Source organism: Pipistrellus hanaki (genome assembly GCF_964339955.1).
Source record: "Pipistrellus hanaki genome assembly, chromosome: 3".
Taxonomy (NCBI): domain Eukaryota; kingdom Metazoa; phylum Chordata; class Mammalia; order Chiroptera; family Vespertilionidae; genus Pipistrellus; species Pipistrellus hanaki.
Window position 1 is genome coordinate 68,214,009 of NC_140505.1, and position 22,280 is coordinate 68,236,288.

Here is a 22,280-nt window from a genome sequence, read left to right on the forward strand (position 1 = left end):
GAGAATTACCAACAGCTGTCATTTTAGAAGGAATATGTTTCTCTTTGTTGTTCTGTGTTCCCTGAGGAGCAGTTGAAGGTCATGTTATTAACAGTGCTGATAAAATATTCCCTGGCTAGTGGGGCTAAATTGGTTAAGCCACATGCATCAGAAGGTTGCTGGTTCAATTCCCTGTAAAGACACATACCCAGGTCGATGTTTCTCTCTCTCTCTCTCTCTCTCTCTCTCTCTCTCTCTCTCTCTCTCTCTCTCTCTCTCCCTCTCTCTCTCTCTTTCTCTCTCTCTCTCTCCCTCCCTCTCTTCCTCACTCTCTAAAGTCATTAAAAATACTTAAAAAGTGCTGATATAATCTTAGTGCTATCTAATTAAATCTGTCATATCAAGCATCATCTATTTTGCCTGACACTTTATTTCCTATATTTTTGCTGAGTAAAATATAGCAAATAAATAAATAGATACATAGATAGATAATAATAATAAGAACCCTTAACTGTCAAGACTAAATTTACCTAAACGCTGCCATACAACCCTTTGTGTGCTTTACTGCATGTGTTAACTTGAAGTGAAGCATTTATGGAACTATCTAATATTTGCAGTTATTTTATATTTATTAATAAGCCAAGAAGGAGAATAATTTAAAGGTAATGTCTTCATTCTGGATTTGTTTTACCAACTGGATTATTGATGACAACCATCAGGCTTCTCAGGTACCCTATACACCTGTAAACATTAAAGAAAACAGTGATGAAGAGGAACTTTTCTTTTAAATACTATTACAGAGATGAAACTGGTTTTTCAAAATAGTTACCAAATTTAAGTTTTGTTCTCACAACTTACTCTTGAGCAATTTAAAATTTCCAAATAATTACCTCAGAATAAAGTCTTGGAAATACTGGCCTAAGAGGGTCATGCATAACAACCATACAAATGATAGTCACATTCTGATATTTCTAAAACATATCTACAGATTCTTAGCTCTGTGTTGGTGTTAACCCTCTGCTTTACCAAGTTGTATCAAAGAAAGTTTTACAACCACCACTGTCAAAACAGTTTCCTAGGAATTAAACTCATAAACTACATGACCCCTCTCCTTTGAGGTGCCTAAACTTTTACCAATAAATTTGTGGTGGTCTTCTCCAATGGAACGGCTTTCCCACATAATGTTTGCTAACTTTCTTTTTCAAAGAATTCAACTCTAAATAAAATAAAATAAAACTGAAAACAAAACTCTCATACAGAATGAAAGCATAGGCAATGTCTCTATTAGCATGATCTCTTAATTTTTATTCTTTCTTTCCATTGGGTGGGTCAGCAGCACACTGAAGACAGTCATGGGCAGGTCATGAAGGTGTTTTCTTTCACCTACTTCCTAACTCTGGACTACTATTGACTTAAGCCTTCTTGTGCTTGATGACTATTATCATATTAACTTTTTCCAAGAGCAGCTGGTGTCATTTGGCAAACAAATAAAGCCAGAATTTAAGCAAGAGTTTAAAGAATTCCGGATATAAAATCTAGATTCTGGCTCCACACCTCCCCATCTCCAATAACCCTAAGACTGAACTATAAGCAGATAATTTTCTTGAGGTGGACAAGAGCATATATGAATCAACATATTGGTAAATTATTTTTTTTCATTAGCATGTATTTTCTCATCTAAACCCACCTCTCAAGACCACACTAATCACACTGCCTCCCACTTAAACTAGTGGAATTAATTGATAGTTTCTAAGTTTGGTTTCCAGGCAGTATGAACCAGATCTAAAATTGTGCGTGCTGTCCCCCTCCCCCCCCAATTGAATGTAACTTTACAGCACTTAGGGGAAAGGGGAAAGTATATTGCCTCCAACAGGTCTCAGGCATTACACATGACTGAAAACACAAATGATGTTTATGTTGCAAACATCTTAATTTACCATCCTAATGTGTAGTCTAAAACGCCAGAAGATGAAATATAAGCTAGTTAATGACAAATCAGTTACTTAACATATAAAACTTAACTCACAATTATCTTTATTATGGGGATTATTACACAATTCTTTACAACTTAAGAAACCATACTTTTTTCTTAAATATATTTTATGGATTTTTACAGAGAGGAAGGGAGAAGGATAGAGAGTTAGAAACATCTATGAGAGAGAAACATCAACCAGCTGCCTCCTACACATCTCCTACTGGGAATGTGCCCACAACCAAAGTACAGGCCCTTGACAGGAATCGAACCTGGTACCCTTGAGTCCGCAGGCCGATGGGCTATCCACTGAGCCAAACCAGTTAGGGCAGGAAACAATACCTTTAAATCAGTTTTTAAATTAAATCAAACATAACATATGAGTTTCAAATCATGAGGTTACCTCTGCTATATTATATCTCCAAAGTTCTTTATGGTCTTTGTTTCAACACATGCTTTTAATTTTTATCAGTTACAATTCCAATTGCCCATTAGAAAGGAGAGAAAAGCTTTACAATAGAACTCACACAGTGCTTAAATGGGGTGTTTCAAAAATATTTTAATAAAATGAGAAAATCTCCATGTTTCACAAGCAGACAACGACATAAACAACATAATCATGTACACATGTGCACATGTTAAATATCATCGTAATATATAAAAGAGCTAGGTGCCATCACGACCGAACAGATGACTGGTCTCCCCCCATATCCTCCACCTGCTCCCAAGCAGCTCGCCATGGGGGGATGGTGGAGGACCAGAGTGGGGACTGTTGAGCAGTGACAGTGGAGGCTATGGCAGCAGTGGCAGGCCGCTTTGTGGGGCGGCAGCAAACTTCATGGAACAGTCAAGGGGTGGGAGGAGTATCGTAGAGCAGTGGCGGGGCGAAGGGAGCCTCATGGAGCAGTTGAGGGCCGTGAGGATCAAGGTGGGGAGCTTCATGTAGAATCACAGGGCAGCAGAGACCAGCAACGGAGGCCAGGCTAGGCCTATCGACCCTAACGCACATGATTTCATGCACGCTGGACCTCTAGTATCTATATACAATTATACATAAAAATATTAAAAATGGTTATATCTGACTTTGGAGAAAATATTGATTACTTTTGTTTTTTATTTTGTAAATGTTTTCATCCCCATTTTTACAATGAGAAATTACTAATATAGCATAAAGAAAATAACATCATACTTTTAGAAAAAAGCATGAATGTGGCATACATCTCACACAATCTCACACATAGTAGGCATTCAAAGAAACATCGAAATGGGTAAAGATATATTTTTTTTATCAATCTAAATGTATTTAAATTGCCTACAAAGCAATTGTACCTGAATATCTTACAGCCATGGCTAAGAAGAACAGCATCAAACTTAGAGACAGGGGTTAGCCCTGGGCATGAGGAGCCTTCACAGGAGAAAGTTAAAATGACTCATTGATGCACTGGAGTCTAATTAAGCAAGTGAAACATGAGGGTGATATCATCAAAAATTGTTCTAACGGTAGGGAAGCGATTATGGAAACTATTGCAATGGTCAAGTTCACTCATAATGAACACATGAATAAGAAACTGTGCATTAGCCACTGAAAGCAAAGTTTATATCTGGACCATATTTTTTTCAATGATAACAAGCAAAGTTAATACTTGCTCCAATTTGCTTTGTGGAGAAAAAATTGAAAGGTTAAGGTCTTATGCGACCATAAAAGTTTAAAAATATTTTTCTGTCAGGCAAATACTGTGGTCAAGGCCATATAACAGATTGAAAGTAAAATTTTTACTTAGATAACAATTTTGGCTTCACCTAGAACATATAGATAAACATAATGTAATTCAAGCAAAAGAATAATTGCATTTGTCTTTAATTCTCCCACACTCCTTTTCACACATCTGACCTTTGGGGCTTTCCTATTTTATTATGGCCCATCTCACTAATAAATTAATTAATGAAATGCAATGATCAGAAGTAATTTCTTTTTTTTTTTTTTTTTAATATATTTTATTGATTTTGTACAGAGAGGAAGGGAGAGAGATAGAGAGTTAGAAACATCGATGAGAGAGAGTCATCGATCAGCTGCCTCTTGCACACCCCCTACTGGGGATATGCCCGCAACCAAGGTACATGCCCTTGACCGGAATCGAACCCGGGTCCCTTCAGTCCCCAAGCTGACGCTCTATCCATTGAGCTAAACCGGTCCCGGCAGAAGTAATTTCTTTAGCAGAATATCTCTCCATTAAATTATGAGTTTGTTATTCATTTATTCATGGCAGGTTTGTTGCTGTGTATTTTTTTTCCAAAAAATTTTGGAGTGCCTAATAAATGCTAGGTAGTATGCTAATTAATTGAGATATAATAGAAACAAAGCTAGAAAAGTTTCCACACTCCTAAAACTCACATTCTAGAAGAGGAGAGAGAGACAATAAATAGTAACTCCATTGAGCTCATGTGTGCTGGTGCACATTTAACTCACAGTTAGAAAGATGTGTAAGGAATTTCTGTGTGACCCATACAGAGCTGCTGCTAAGCTTCCCTCCTGACTCAGTGCTGCTGCTAGGTGTTACATTTTTTCCTTGGCTTTAGGAATGGCTTCCAGGTAATAACTTCATTTTCTATTAGCTGCCTACTTTAGTCTTCCCTCAGTCCTCATTGACTGGGGATACCAAGCCTCCTTCCCTCTTTTCTGTCCAGCTCAGGCACCTGGAGGGTTTACCACAGCCTCTGTGTAGACCAATCTCATTCTTCCATTAGAGCCCCTAACAGAACCCAGCCTCAACTAAGTGATTTTTTTTTTCCAATCAAGTGCTGAGAGTAACACAATCAGGCTAAAGCAAAGGGCCTCCCTAATCAGGCTAAAATGTCGGGGTTATTTTGCTGTCTTAGGTTGGATGTAGATATTGAGAGAGACAACATCAAGAGACCTTAGCTATCTTATTGCTATTTGAAAACCAGGAGGCTCAATATAATAAAGCTGAAATGTATCCTAACATAATCAATAACTTTAAAGGGATATCAAATAAAAATAAGAGATTTTCTATTTGCAATATCTGAGTGTAAAGTTCATATGGAGAAATAAGCAAGCAAGAGTATTCATAAAGTTTCTGAAAATGAATCATTCTGAAAGGTTAGCTCTACAATATTATAACATATATTATGCAATTATAATGATTTTTAAAATCCTGTAATGTTGATGTGCAAATTAAGATTTTTGTAGAAATAAAAATCAGTAAATATGTCTAAACAAATTTAGAAATTTAATAAAAGATAAACTTGGGTTTCATTTTTGTAATAAATGCTATTTCAACAATTCTGTAGATCCATGGAAAAACAAATACATGAATTTCACTTTTTCTCCAGAAAGATTCCATATAGATCAAATCCATAAATATAAAAATTACAAAATTCCTAAAATAAACTATGAAATAATATATTTTTAAAATATCTCAAAATGGAGAAGGGATTTTCTCCATATGACACAACCTCAGAATCCATAAGAGAAAAAAATAAAACAAAGATATGTTTTTAATTTTCACAACAAAATCAACATAATCAAAAGATAATTATTAATTTAAAATATTTGCAACTCATATCACATAGAACTAATATCCTAACACATGAAAAGCTTCTGTAACAAATAAAGAATAAATACTTGGCAAATTATATATATATAATTATATATATATAAGTGTATAATGAACAGATATGTTCATAGAAAGTTAATTACAAGTGTTTAATGCTATAAAGGGTGTGTAAAATGAATTTTTAAAAAGCTGCCCTGGCTGATTTGTCTCAGTGGATGGAGCATCACTCTGAGAACTGAAGGGTCCCAGGTTCGATTTTGGTCAAGGTCATGTATCTAGGTTTGTAGGCTCATCCCTGGCCCTGCTCAGGGCATGTGCAAGAGGCAACCAATCAATGTATCTCCTGCACATCGATGTTTCTCTGCCTCTTCACCTATTCTACTCCTTCCCTCACACTCTCTTCAAAAGTCAATGAAAAAATATCCTCAGATGAGGATTAACAAAAAATAAAATAAAATAAATGAAAAGCCATGTACATTATAACTAATATTTCACCTATTGTATTGGTAAAATAAAATACTGATCAGGATATGGAGATTTAAAAACTATTGTATATTGCACAAAATTTAGCCTAGATACTTAAAGTCTCCATAATATTTCTGCTTAGTCCTGACACAAAAATGACCATGCTAGTTTTTTTTACCTAATTGAGTCTTCTATTGTCTTTCCTGCCCACTCTCCTTCATATTTAGTCTCTCCTTCCTTTAAACCACATGTGTCAAACACAAGGCCCGCGGGCCAAATCCAGCCCGCCAGGCCTTGCAATGTGGCCCGCACCGCGCTGTCATCACTGCACTCCGCTGTCAGTTTATGACATTGTCAGTTTATGACATTGTCAGTTTATGACTGTTCAGTAAACCATTCGGCCCGCGATTTAGGCTGGATTTTAGATTTTGGCCCCTTCTCTGATTGAGTTCGACACCCCTAAACTATATGAAATTTGCATATCATAGTCTATTCTCAATTATACATATTGTCAAATTATACTGTAAGCATTATGAAGTTTTAATCACATTTATTTCTTTAGTAAACCCAGTGCCTGATCTTTCTATTTATAGTAACATGATATTGGGTCGGCAGCTAAGTAATTGCGGGTTTCACACATATATGGCTTCAGTTGAATTTTTAGGTTTGCAGACGTAGTACAAATGTAAAACACATTTTGTTATTTGATAGTTGGCTATTCAGCTGTTAATCAGTAAAAAAAGTTTTTTGATCTGTTTTGTAGTTTTCGTTTGGCGTTCGTTGAAAAATGGAAAATCAAAAGGAACATTTTCGTCATATTTTGCTTTTTTATTTCCTCAAAGGGAAAAACGCATTGCAAGCTCATAAAAAGTTATGTGCTGTTTATGGTGACAAAGCCTTAAAAGAACGGCAGTGTCAAAATTGGTTTGCCAAATTTCGTTCTGGTGATTTTTCACTCAAAGATGAAAAACGCTCTGGTCGTCCAGTTGAAGTTGATGACGCCCTAATCAAAGCAATAATCAATTCGGACTGTCACAGTACAACACGTGAGATTGCAGAGAAGCTTCATGTATCACATACATGCATTGAAAATCACTTAAAACAACTTGGCTATGTTCAAAATCTCGATACATGGGTTCCTCACGAACTGAAAGAATCACAGTTAACGCAACGCATTAGCAGCTGTGATTTGCTAAAGAAACGTAATGAAAATGATCCATTTTTAAAATAACTGATAACTGGCGATGAAAAATGGGTTGTTTACAACAATATCAAGCGGAAAAGATCGTGGAGCAGGCCAGGTGAACCAACTCAAACAACATCAAAAGCTGATATTCATCAAAAGAAGGTTTTGTTATCAGTTTGGTGGGATTACAAAGGAATTTTCTACTTTGAACTCTTACCACCCAACCGAACGATCAATTCTGATGTCTACATTGAACAACTAACGAAATTAAACAATGCAGTTGAAGAAAAGCGGCCCGAATTGACAAATCGAAAAGGTGTTGTATTCCATCATGACAATGCAAGGCCACACACATCTTTGGTCACTCGGCAAAAATTAATGGAGCTTGGTTGGGATGTTTTGCCACATCCACCATATAGTCCTGACCTTGCACCATCTGATTACTTTTTGTTTCGATCTTTACAAAACTCCTTGAATGGTAAAAATTTCAATAATGATGATGATGTCAAATCGTACCTGATTCAGTTTTTTGCTAATAAAAACCAGAAGTTTTTTGAACGTGGGATTATGATGCTGCCTGAAAGATGGCAAAAGGTCATTGATAAAAATGGGCAATACATTACAGAATAAAGTTATTTAGTTCCATGAAAAAATTATCTTTGATTTTCTTTAAAAAATCCGCAATTACGTAGTTGCCGACCCAATATGTAATGATGTTAGATATGGCATTTTCACATATTTAAAATTATTTCTCATTTCGTGCCTTAATAAACTTCCAGGTGTAAGCATCACTGTTTACTTTATTCTACAGATAAATAATTGAACCAGACAGAGCCCACAGTGTAGGGCATTTGTGCTGGAGAGATAGACGGATGGGTAGATATCAATTCTGCCTCTTATATGAGTGCTCATGTGAGAGTTAGTAATTTAGTTCATATGTTTAAACTGGCTTTCTTATCTATAAAATGGAAATGACAATACTAATTAACTCAGCATTTTTAGAAATAATAAACAGGCATATAAAAACAAACCATTTGGTGCATGACCAGTCACATAGAAAGTGCTCAGTCCTATGACAATTATAATTTTTTTTTTTAATGATAGGCTTTTGTTAACTGTAGATTTATTTTGCCTTACAATGTGTCATTCTGATTCAGCCCTTTTGTAGGTAACTCAAAATGCTGGTGGTGGACCATTTTTGATGATAGATTGATGGTGAACTCAATAATAAGAATATATTTAGTGCTTTACCAATGCATTTTTATCATAGGTAATCCAATCAAAGAACCAATAACAATCAGGTAAAATGGGACTTGGTATTGAATAACTTTATTATCCATTATTACTCTAACAGGAGCTATTCACATCTGTTCTTTGTTGCATTGTATGCAGTGCATGAATGATACTTTGTTTGATTAGTGTCTATTCATTTTTCCTAAGGCTTCATCAAAACATTTGTCCCAAATCAATATGGATTTCTCTCTCTTTTTGTTTTTGTATAAAATTTATTCTTGCTCATTCACACAGTTTAATTTTCTGAGTTACCAGATCTTCCTGTCAAAGGTCTTAAACTCGATGAAATAATAGATCATCAATTCCTATTGTGAAGAGACAGCATTATGAAGTCACTTTAATTTAGATTTCAGTTGTTATGAAAGAGAAAGTTTCTTCATCATTTTTAGCTACAGAGTTATGATTTGTATATACAAAAATTCTGGCAAAAATATTAAATATAAAAATTTGGAGGCAAGAGATATTTTTACTTCACTAATATTTCCTTTAAAATTATGAATAATGAAAACTAGAAGTATTCTATAAACACAATAGTTTTAGCAATAATTTAGGTATAATTTACTATATAATCATACTAAATATCCTTTCCAGGTTCAGAATAATTTTCTTTTTTTTAAAATATATTTGATTGATTTTTTTATAGAGAAGAAGGGGAAGGGATAGAGAGTCAGATACAACGGTCAGCTGCCTCCTGCACACCCCCTACTGGGGTTATGCCCACACCAAGGTACATGACCTTGATCAGAATTGAACCTGGGAACCCTTCAGTCCATAGGCCTACACTCTATCCACTGAGTCAAACTGGTTAGGGAGAGAATAATTTTATTTTCAATTTGTAACTGAAAATTAATTATTTCAATTTTACAATAGCTTGTAAATTAGATAGCTATGAACTTTCATAAAAAAGTTAAATAGTAAAAGTTAAAGAATAACATTGACACTTTACTAAAGAGATTTTTTATATTTTTCTTTCATTATAGATGAATAAAGCTCAATAAGACTAGAAGAAACTAAAAATCTCTAATGAAGGCATGAAAATTAAAGTATATCTTCATAGAAAAAACTCTTCTAGGCCCAAAGGTGAAGCTCTGAAAATCAGAGGCATGATGACAGAATCTGGCTCTAAGTTGTCACAGGGTAGTGAGTTGTATGCTTAAATTGAATTATCTCACTACATTTATCCTTCAAAAACTGTTTTGAATATTTACTCTGCACTAGAGCACTGCCTTCAGAATAAAGAACACTGGTAAAGTGAGATCTAGTTTGGTTAAAAACATCTGTTTAGAAAAAAAAATAACCAACATACTTCATTTATACTTTATAGTTATATTAGAGGCCCAGGGTAGCAGGTGGGGGGGGGGGGATGCCCCTCAGCCCAGCCTGCACCCTCTCCAACCTGGGACCCCTCGGGGGATGTACAGCTGCCAATTTAGGCCCAATCCCCTAAACCCCTCTCACAATCAGGGACTGTTGGCTCCTAACTGCTCGCCTGCTTAATTGCCCCCTAACTGCTCCCCTGCTGGCTGATCACCCCTAACTGCTCTCCTGCCAGCCTGATTAACACCTAACTGCTCCCCTGATGGCCTGGTCATTGCTAAATGCCTTCCCTGCTGGCTTGATCTTGCCCCTAACTGCCATCCCCTGCTGGCCTGATGACACCCAACTGTCCTCCTCTGATCTTGTGATGACATGGGGTGGCCATCTTGTGATGATGTGAGGGCAAGACCCCTGCCTAGGCCTTTATTAGTAGAGATCTCCTTAGTTATTCTAGGTAAACTGTGTTAAGTGCTTGATATAAATTAAAGCAATGAATTAAGTACATAATTTATATGAAAATTTGAAACCCTTAGGTGGAAAGTATTGCTTTACTGATTTAAATAAGAAATGTGAAGTTTAGAAAGATTAAATAATATGATCTATTTTACCCTGTTAGTCAGAGAAAAAACTTGCCATTTGAATCCCAAGTTATTTCCATGTGAAATTATATAATGCCTCTATTTTCAATTATTAGTATACTAATGTCCCAGTGCACAGATTTGTGCACATTGAAAGGAAATTACTTAGAAGAAATATTTTAATATTGCTATTTGCACTTTCTCTATAATAGAAGTGTCAACCAAATTCACAATGGACAATGACAGATCAAAACACACATATGCTATTGGCGCCAGTGAGAGCTTTATGTGTATCACACATTTGCAAGTAAACCTAGCCTTTATATATAGAATAAACTTGCCTAATTAGACCTGCTTTCTGATTTAGCTAAACTTTTTCCAGCCCAGTGAAGCACCCTGACTTCTCTTTCAGGTAATTGTCAGAAACACAGAATCAAATATTAACATGAAGCTGATTATTATTGTAGATCACACAGACCATGGTGCCATTTATTTTCAAATGGCCAGTATGTATCATGGCAGCTCCTGCATTGAGCGTTGGCCCCCTGATGGGCAGTGCACATTGTAGCTAGCAGTCGGATGGACAGAAGGACACTTAGGCTTTTATAGATAGATAGATAGATAGATAGATAGATAGATAGATAGATAGATAGATAGATAATAGATAGATAGATTGATAAAGAGAATTGTTATTTGTTAAAGAGAATTGTTATTTTTCTAGTGAGATGTGAACAGGTTAGCAGGATCAATGCTTGAGTATTTTAAGCTTCTATAAAGAGATGAGTCTCCCCAAAAAGGAGGTAGCCAATTCTAACCCCTATAGTTCTCTTTCTACCCTTACAGTACCTCTCTCTCTCTCTTTTTGTTTTCTTCTAGTATCTCTAGCTGTACTCATCCTACCTTTTTCCCCAAAAACATGCCTAGAATGATATCATTTCCATTTTTTAAGCAAGTTGTAGAACCTGTTTTCAGGCTACTTTCTTCTCCAACTTGTGAACTAGGGCACGGCAGTTAAATTTGTTTTTCAGATAAACAAGGAATCCATTTTTAACTTAAGTAAAGTAGATGAAAATTTCGTATCTGAAATTTCAATTTCAATGGGCATACTGTGTTTTATCTGAGAATCGTAGTTCTATATAATGTATATACAGAAGTGGACAAGGCCATCGGTTAGGTTGTCAGATGCAGGTCAGTGTGTAGGAGGCTTCTGCTTACTGTCAAATCCTTACTGAAGTTGTAGCCAATGTCTCTTCTGATGATCCCTGGAGAATATCCTGCAGGCCCCATACAGATTGTCCCTGATTAAACCAATGTCTTAGATACATTAATTCTAAGCATGTGCGAAACTTTTCCTAACAACAGAACCAGCAAGAAGATTAAATTGTGAACAATTTAACAAAAGTCTGTGGAGAAAGAACATAAGAACCTGCGAAGTAAATTGCTTGCACGAGATCACAAGGATAGGTCCCTGCTGCTGGCTTACATTTCAGGACAGAAAATTATCCTACTGTATTGTTGTATGGGTTAATCTAGGTTGGGGCAACTTACAGACATAGCCTGAGGATGCCAGGTGTGGATAATTAATCAGAAATAATAAGCAATGAACCTGTGGATTTTAAGCAGATATAGTAAGCAACAAATAATAAGCAATGCAACTGTGGCTGTTGATCAGACACACTGAGCAAGAACATTTCATTCTTACAGTGTCAGGTAGGGGCTAATTAGTAGAGGCGCCAGTTAAAAGTTTTTTTTTGTGTTTTTCTTTTTCTCCCAGCAGCAAGCAACTATCAAGACATTCTCAAACATCATCAAAATTGTCGGTTCACATACTCTTGCTTATTTCTCAGGTTTGAAAAAAATAATTTTAATTTTCACTAGTTAGCAGAAATACAAGTTGAAACGTTTATTTCTGTAGGTATCCTGGAATTTACCAAAGTTGTATGATACTGTGCAAAGATAAGTAGAAAAATTAGACCCGGTTCTGCCTTGTTTGAACGTATCTCTAAAGACAAGGACTTAGATCTTCAGGATGAGACCAACATGCATGCTTCCTCCCTTTTTATTTATCCTTATTCCTTCTCTAAAACATCCCCTTCCCTCCAAGGACCTGACTATTTAAAGTTGTTGCTGACAGTTCCAAACATCCTTTCTCTAGAGCACATGTGTCAAACACAAGGCCCTCGGGCCAAATCCAGCCTGCCAGGCCTTGCAATGTGGCCCGCACCGCGCTGTCATCACTGCACTCCGCTGTCAGTTTATGACATTGTCAGTTTATGACTGTTCAGTAAACCATTCGGCCCGTGATTTAGGCTGGATTTTAGATTTTGGCCCCTTCTCTGATTGAGTTCGACACCCCTACTCTAGAGTTTCAACACCCTGGTCCATTCTCTTGGCTAGAAAATTTGATACACTGTTTATCACCTACATACTAGTAGTTTTTGTGGCTCAGTTATGATGTGGAAAGATGAGCGCCATTTCGGCGATAGCATCAGAGAGAAATGCTGGGGAGAAAAAGTATCAGTGATATCTCTAATAACATCAGCAAACATTTAATTCACTTCTTTTCCTTGGACATAAATTGCTTTTCATACTCTGGTTTTATCTCCAAATAATATAAGTTCCTGTCAACCAAATACACTATTTAACAATCAGATTCATATGAAACAGACATTCTGAGAGGTGCAAATCATGTCGCTTTTGTTCTAAGGAAGCTGTTTGCTGGCAGAGAACGAAAACAAGTTGGTTAATTTCCTTCAAGGTGTCCCCTCCTTATATTACTGAGAGCCAGGGGAAATGGAAACACATTTTAGCCCTAATCATTTCATTTTGTTGTAATTGAAAAATGCTTTATTCTTTTTCATAAGGCAAGTGTATAATAAATTATTAATTCAAATTATGTATTAACATGGGCAGGGCACTCTGGGGTTGGCATAGACATAGAGGTACATTTGAATAGTTTCTTGCATAGGGGCAAAAGCCTAAAGAGATTGAAAATAAAAATCCAAACTGCATAGGTGCAATAATGCATGTATTGATACACAAGCTTCATAGTTTTCAGATTTTACTCAAAAGAAATAAAGTTGTTGCAATGTGACTTACAAACTGTCTTATTTCACAATAAAATTACTGATATGATGTTAATACTATCCATTTAAATTATAGTTCATGTTTATTATAGAACTAGTTTTGCATTAATAAATTCACGCTGAATGTTTACTATGTGAAATGCAAGTGGGTGTTTTGACCATGTGTTCAGAAAAAATAGGAATATTAGGTTTATTATAAATTTTTAAATGTCTCTTAACTCATTACAGACTTCCTATTCATGGGTGGCAGCTGCCTTTCACACTCACATTTACTAAAGGAAGAATGTGTTGGATAAGACTCTGCAAGCAGCCTAGCCATAGAAATTTATATGCTGGTGTTAGATGAGGGTTGAAATCCTGGCTTTGCCATTATCTAGCTGTATAATCTTCCATTTGATATTAACTGTTCTAAGCCTTTTTTTCTGCATTTATAAAATGGAAATAATAGTAATATTGCACATTTAATTAATACTATATCATAGGATTGCAAATGAGGATTAAATAAAATAATATATTAAATGCTTCTATAATAGCCCAAATGTAATAAAGTGTGTGTTTTATTATTTATTTTTTTTAATATATTTTATTGATTTTTTACAGAAAGGGATAGATGAGAGAAACATTGACCAGCTGCCTCCTGCATAACCCCCACTGGGGATGTGCCCGCAACCAATGTACATGCCCTTGATCAGAATCGAACCTGGACTCTTCAGTCCGCAGGCCAACACTCTATCCACTGAGCCAAACCGGTTTCAGCATAAAGTGTGCATTTTAAAGATTTTATTTTCAAACATCATTTGAGATCCTTATTTAGGGGATTCCTTAATTTAAACAAATCCAAATCTTTCAATAGTTTTAAAAGCCCATCAACCTGTTCATTTAAATAATTTCTGTATTCAAATTAGTTCCCTTTCCATCACAACCCTTCACTGCTTCCCATGTTTTTTTTATTATGTCTACCAAACCAACATAGCCAGTGGAACTTCCTGTGATAATGGAAAGGTGCTTGATCTCTAGTGTCCAATATATTAGCCACTAACCCCATATGGCTATTCAAATTTAAGTTAAAGTCAATAGAATGAAATAATCTGATCCTCATGTATGCTAGCCACATATCAAATGGTCAATAGTTACATGCAGGTATTGTCTACTACTTTGAATGGCACAGTGACAACTGCTCCAGCTGTCCCTACAATCAAATCCATTCCACAACCTGGCAGGTGTCTCAGTTGGTTGAGCTTTGTCCCATGCACCAAAAGGTCACCAGTTTGTTTGTCAGTCAGGACACATACCCAGTTTTCAGGTTCAATCCTGGTCCAGGTGTGTGCTGGAGGCAACCTATCAATGTTTCTCTCTCACATCAATGTTTCTCTCTCTCTCGCTCGCTCTCTCTCTCTCTCTCTCTCTCTCTCTCTCTCTCTCTCCCTCCCTCCCCTTCCTTTCCCTTTTTCTCTATCTAAAATCAATAATAATTAAGAAAACATGCCGAAACCGGTTTGGCTCAGTGGTAGAGCATCGGTCTGCAGACTAAAAGGTCCCCGGTTCGATTCCGGTCAGGGGCACGTACATTGGTTGCGGGTAGGGGGTGTGCAAGAGGCAGCTGGTCGGTGTTTCTCTCTCATCAACGTTTCTAGCTCTCTATCTCTCTCCCTTCCTCTCTGTAAAAATCAATAAAATATATATTTTTAAAATAATAATAATAATTAAGAAAACATATTAACTGCCAAAACTGGTTTGGCTCAGTGCTAGAGCGTTGGTCTGCGGACTGAAAGGTCCCGGGTTTGATTCCAGTCGAGGGCATGTACCTTGGTTGCGGGCACATCCCCAGTAGGGGTGTGCAGGAGGCAGCTGGTTGATGTTTCTCTCTCATCGACGTTTTTAACTCTCTATCTCTCTCCCTTCCTCTCTGTAAAAAATCAATAAAATATATTAAAAAAAGAAAACATATTAACAAAATCCATTCCACAGAATACTTCTGGTTTAATATTAACATTGACTAATTTTGATTATATTATTCCCATGCTCAGATTCTCTTTGGTTGAGAGCATGCAATTAAAAATATATAATCACATGACTGGAAATGGAACCCTCCATCCAAGTGAACCATCCAGCCAGATTCTTAGATATTTTATTCTAGGGAGATAACAGAGTTTGTTTTAGTTTAATCCAGGGTGAGTTGGGCTTTCAATTATACATAAAGGAACACTTCCTAATGGATTCTGATCCTTACAATTTGAAATTACAGTTACCAAACATGAATGTGATTTTCTTTTTGTATGGCTGTTGTTACATCACATTTCTGCATCACTGCTGGTGACATGAATTATTTGAATGCAACCACATAAATACAAAATTTAAAACATGTTTCAGTAAAATCACAAGAGAAATATAGTTCTAGGTGATAGTAGGAGCATATATTTTGTAGTAAGAAGACCATGTCCCAAACCTAGTTTTACTACTTTCATGGGTGAATGGTGTTAGTCAATATTTCTAATTTGTGGGAATTTGTAACTCTTCATCCACAAATGGATGCACAAAAATAATAACTAATTTGTAAGTCTATTAAAAAGGTGAAAAGACAATTTATACTTTTAGTATAGCAAATTGTGTGGCATTAAGTTTTGCAACAACTATATTTTAGATCTCTTATCATCTTTTGTTGGTTTGAGCCTAGTCTGCTGAAATGTTTTTCTGAATTTGGGCTTTTCTATTTAATCACTTTAATCAGTTTTTTTTTAATTTAAAATTGTCTTAGTTTGCTTATATAATTTTAAACACTAATAAAATTTGAAAATAATCAGGTGGGAGAATCTGGGTAAGAAAACATTTGAAGACCTTTCATTGTTATGTATCTATCAACTGGCATTCTGGTAATTTGTCTCCAACTAATATTACCCTATATTCTTTTAAGGATGTCAATGAAAGAACATTACTGAAGATAAATTTAGCTTTGCTGAAATCAACAAAGTTCGGCTATAAAATTCATCTAATTTGCCAGTCTAGCAACTCTATAAAAACAAAAGTTATTTTTTTGTGAGCCCATGCTGGCTCCTAATGATCATTGCTTTCCCGCCCAAATGCTCTTAAAACATCTGTTTAATAACTTCAAGAATTTCAGTAAGTCCTTTCATGCCATGCCAAGGGGTTTGGATTTTATCCTATGTATAAAGGGGAGAGTGTCTGTATTTTTATATTTTTGTATATCTAATTCTCTCATCAAAATAAGTTTCTTGAATTTAGGGGTTATGCTTATTTATGTGGCAATCTAAGTAGAAATACATAAATCATAGTACCCAATAACTATTAAAAGAATTAAAAACTAATGAAAGTGATTGAAATATTTTTAGTAGATGAGATAAATAATTAAGCACTTATTCACAAAAATATTATTTTAAATACATGGAAGATGCAAAATAAAAAGGGGTTAGGCTATAGTAAGGGAGTCCACTTGAGTCCATTAAAAACACTTAGGGAGAAAAATGGATTCCTGGCCAGTGTTGCTCAATTGGTTGGAGTGTCATCTTATCCTCTCATACACCAAAAGGTGGCTGGTTCAATCCTCAGTCAGAGATGTATGTAAGAGGCAACCAATCAAGTTTCTCTCTCCATCTTCCTCTTTCTTCTCTCACTCTCCCCAATCAATTAATTTTTTTTTTAATGGAGACAAAGTAAATGATGATGGGGCTCTAAAGAGAAAATATGGTGGATAAATATAAAAAGACAGATGTGTGTATGCACACGGACATGTGTACCTACATCTATATCACTAACTAGATCAGAGAGATGCAGAGGTCCATAATGGCATCCAAGTTTGGGCTTAGCTATCTGTATTTTTTAGGGTAGTAAAATTTATAGAGTCCTTTAAATTACTAGATGTATAAGTAAATAGAAGATTATTCTTTTCTCATAAAATGGAATTATGTATAGCAGCTCTCTTTCAAAATAGTCATTCAGGTCCCTAAACTGACATATATTTTTCAATTTTTTAATTAATAGCAATCAAGTTTGTCTCAAGGTTTTTTCCAGCAGAAAAAAAAAATGAATGAAAGAATATAGATGGGAGATAAATTGAGCCATTTGTGTAAATAGAAAATATTATTTCCTCTCTTATTCCATCTGTTGGAACTTGGCCCTATAACCACACCTAAGAGCAAGGGAAGCTAAAACAAATATATTTTTTAATATGTTCTAATAATGACGAGAGGAATATGAACTTAAGTGAGTACCTGTGTTTAACATGACCATAAGATTGTAAGTAGGATTTACCCAAGAAGGTGCTATAGGGCTATGAATACATTTTAAGCAAAAGCGTAGATACTAAATATCATATAAAGATATATCCATTAAGGGGACAGAAATACAATGCTTGAATTAAGTTAGAGATTTGCTTGGAGTTGCAGATTTAGAACTCCCTGGCTTATGGGTTATTTAAGTTTTGAATGACAGGAGCTCTTCTAATAAAAGTGTAAACTGAAAGTAGACTGGATAAAAAGAGCAAAACAAAGAAAAGAGGGAAAAGGCAATGGTTAAAGCCTAGAATAAAAAATATTTGTGTAAAATACCCAGTGAAAAGCAGAAAAGGCAGAAAAATTAGTGGAAGACAAAATAAGGAACAAAGAACAAGAGCAATAATCAGAAACAATGATAAATATGGTAGATATTAATATAACTATATCTACAATCACTTTGAATATCAATGGTAAACAAACAAACAAACAAACAAAAGCTAAACCTGTGTAGACAGAAAATAACTCTAGAAAGGAAAGAAAAATTCCAGAATATGACGTGGCAGCAAGAAAACACAGATGATAGATAATAGTGTGAAAAATGACAGTGAGCTTCAAACTAATAGAGAGATTAGGTAAGAGTGGGATCAAAATGCATTTCTTGTCTTAGCAATGATGAAATATTCATTCACTACAACAAATCAGGTCTAATAGTGTTATGAAGAAAAAGTCAGATTAAAAGCTTAATTAGAAAAAAGAGTTAGATTGCAGCCAGAAGGATGAGAGAAAACTAAAACTTTGGTTTTGATGTTGTAGTTAAAATGGAAGCATCTTGAGCAATTTTACATATTGAAAAAATAAATGATTTATTAGAACTGAAAATAATTTAAATACAAGGTATGGAATTTCAAGGATAACTTAGAAAAAAATTTATACTGGAGAGTAGGTCTCTCTTTAAATAGTAGAGAAGATTAGTACTCAGATGTAAAACTAGTTGTGCTTTTTTTTTGTGTGTGTTTTTAACTTGCGTTGACTTAAATAGCTTGAACTATATTTTAAAATTAGAATTATATTTTACTGTCACACCGATTTTCTATTTCATCCATTCTTTTTCTCAATAACCTCAGTCAATAGTTATGCATTAAATGTTTCACTGTTAATAATGAGATAAGATTTTTTTTAAATTACAGAAAATATTTCAATTACTATTATAAGTATATAGAGTTATGAGATATACATATTAAACAGTAATATAAAGATTAAGTATGGGTATATTTATATTAATGTGGATTCATTATATTCCTTCCTATTTTTATTGTTAACAAAGTATATATTTACAATGCCTACGTTGGATTCATGTTATTGAATTTTTCAGCCACCTCTTATAGTCTGTTCTTATATTTATTCAGTTCAGTCAAATCCAATTATACTCACAGTAGTAAAGAGAAAACAAGCTAATTGTTGGGTATGAAACTTAGAAATTCCCACTTTTTATAGTTACCTGGGATAAACAACATAATGAGCTTGATTCTCTCCACCCCAGGGTGCATGGTCTTGAACCTGGGAGAAAAAAGAATTTTTAGCATCATAGTAAGTTAGATATCTTTATAATTATCTTGTTTAGCCATATTTCCAAAAACGTTTGGTGTTCCTGAAAAAGTTTGAGGGGGTCGGGTGGGGGGAGAAACCTCAGTCTGTTTCTTGACTTGATAGCAAGAATCAGAGGCAGGATGGCTTTCTGGGCACAAAAGAACTTTGGAAATTGTTCTGGTTCTTTCTCTCTGCCCTGTTTAGATGGAATTTGTCAGAGAAGAGAATTATATACTTTCTCAAAAAACTGCTTTCTGAAACTAAAACAATGGTAAACTGGCATGATGATCATCATTAAATTGTAGATTTCTGCTTCTAGCTTTCTATATTTTTCTCCCTCCCCCACATATGCTGACCTTCACTTTCTCTTCACATATATTAAAGAACATCTATAATACTTCTGCAAAGAATGTCCATTCTGACTGAACAATGGCCAATCAAGTTTCTTCATTTACTTGCATACTTTCAACATACTCTGGCAAAGGAATTTATACTGGTAGCTAAGAAATATCTCAAAAACAAGAAAGACAATTTGACTTTCCAAAAAAAGTTTTAAAAACAAACAAAAATGGAACACACTACTCCTACAGACCAAATTTTCACCTGAGAGTTATGATTGCCAAAGCAGCCTAAAGTTCCAGTCTTCCAGTAAATGTACTGTCCAAGTAAATTTTGATTTCAGAATTGGTAGATTTCTAATATGATAATCATTAAAATGATTTAAAACTTCAGTTTTAATTTTACCAAATAAGGGAATACTTTGATTTGTAGCTATCAACTAGCATTTAATAATGGCTAAGTCAATGCAAATATTCACTCCAGGCAAAGGCAACAGAGTTCTTCCCTGTGGCGGAAACCAATACTTCTTTACTTCTTTAATTATGCTTATGTAACTCTAAACCACTAGCCACACAATTGGATTACACAATTTTAAGAATTCACAAAATATTTATTTCTGATTTTATTAAGAAAAATTTGATACAAAAATGTGGTTAAATTTTAGAGAATATCAATATTAGAATGACTATTAAATATTAAACTTTCTTTTTAAAAATAAAATAACCTGCCAAAACCGGTTTGGCTCAGTGGATGGAGTGTTGGTCTGAGACCTTAAAGGTTCTGGTCAAGGGCATGTACCTTGGTTGCAGGCACATCCCCAGTAGGGGGTGTGCAAGAGGCAGCTGATGGATGATTCTCTCTCATCGATGTTTCTAACTCTCTATCCCTCTCTCTTCCTCTCTGTAAAAAATAATAAAATATATTAAAAAATAAAATAAAATAACCTGTGAATGAACTGCAAAATCTTTTGTTTTACATGTATTCATTAGTTATGACTGATAGCAAGATAAGAAGAAAATCTAAAATATACACACAAAACTATGCATATGATATCATCATATGCTTAGATATTTTATTTATAATCTATTGATTTATATTCATAGTTGTAATATAGTACATAAAAAATTTACTTATTTAGTTATATATTTATGGGATGAAATGAAAATAGGTTTCTAGTGTCTACCAAAATATCTTCTCTAATAATTTTAGAACACATTACAATGGAAAATATAATGCAAAACTTATAACATGAAAGATAAAACTTTTTACCTCCATGGTTACTTTCATAAAAAAGGAGCACTTTAATAGTAATAGGAAAGCAATAGAAATATTATTTTACTTATTGGCAATTCATATTTCTAGGAAATAACACTTTCTTTGTTTAAAAATAAATGTAAAAACTTGAACAATTTGAAAGGGGAGATAATTTTTTCTTCTTGGTAAATAAAGATCAATGTATTAAGATGCTCACTAAATAGATTACCATTATCTATTTAGTTTTGGTCTGATTCCTGAAATCCAGGCTAAGGAGCTTCACTGGATCCATGCACCGAGCCTCTAGTATGCATATAAGATCTTTGGTTCCTCTCCTTCTACCCTCTCCCTTTCTCCCTTCCCTTTGAGGTTCATTAGTTTGTTCCATGTTTCCATACTTGTGAGTTGAGCACCTGCCCCTGGTGGTCAGTATGCATCATAGCTATTGGTCCCATGGTCGACTTGTCAAATTGTTAGGCTTTTATATATAGAGAGATATATTGTTCTAGATTTACCTATACAGATATAGCTATAAAATGTTGTACTTATATACATTTATAATTAAAATATATAAATGTGGGCTTACTTATATCTACAGATACACATAAACACACACATACATACCTTATAACCTTTTTTTTTTTTTTTGTAATTCTCATGATATATTTTTTCTTCTACCAGACTCATTCAACAGCTATATTATTTCTGTTCCATTTCCCTGTAACCCTCATTCTCTCCTCTATTTCTTCAATTGTGCTGCTTGCCCCCACATTCCCTACTAAAAACTGAATCTTGAGGGGTCAGTGCTCCTCTGGGTTATCTTACAGAATCAGACAGTCCTTCCCAAATATAAGTCCTCATTCATAATTTAGCTTAAAAATATAACTTTTATGCTCATGGGGAAAAAAAATACCAGAAGATACAATTTAAAAATTATCCTATCTAATAAAAGAGTAATATGTAAATTGACCATCATTCCAACACACAAGATGGCTGCCCCCATGTGGACTCAAGATGGCCACCACAAAATGGCCAGCAGGGGAGAGCAGCTAGGGGTGACTAAGCCAGCAGGGGAGGGCAATCAGGCTGGCAAGGGAGCAGTGAGTCATCAATCAGCTGGTAAGATAGTGGCTAGGTGGTGATCAGCCTGGCAGGCAAAAGTGGTTAGGGGCAATCAGGTAGGCAGGCAGGTGAGAAGTTGGGATCCAGAAGTTCTAGATTGTGAGAGGGATGTCTTATTGCCCATTTAGACTCGATCCTACTGTGATTAGGCCTAAATGGGCAGTTGGACATCCCTCGAGGGCTCCCAGATTGGAGAGGGTGCAGGCTGGGCTGAGGGGCACCCCCGCTCCATGTGTAAATTTTGTGCACTGGGCCTCTAGTCAAATGATAAAAGACTCTGTAAGAATATTGTGAAGAA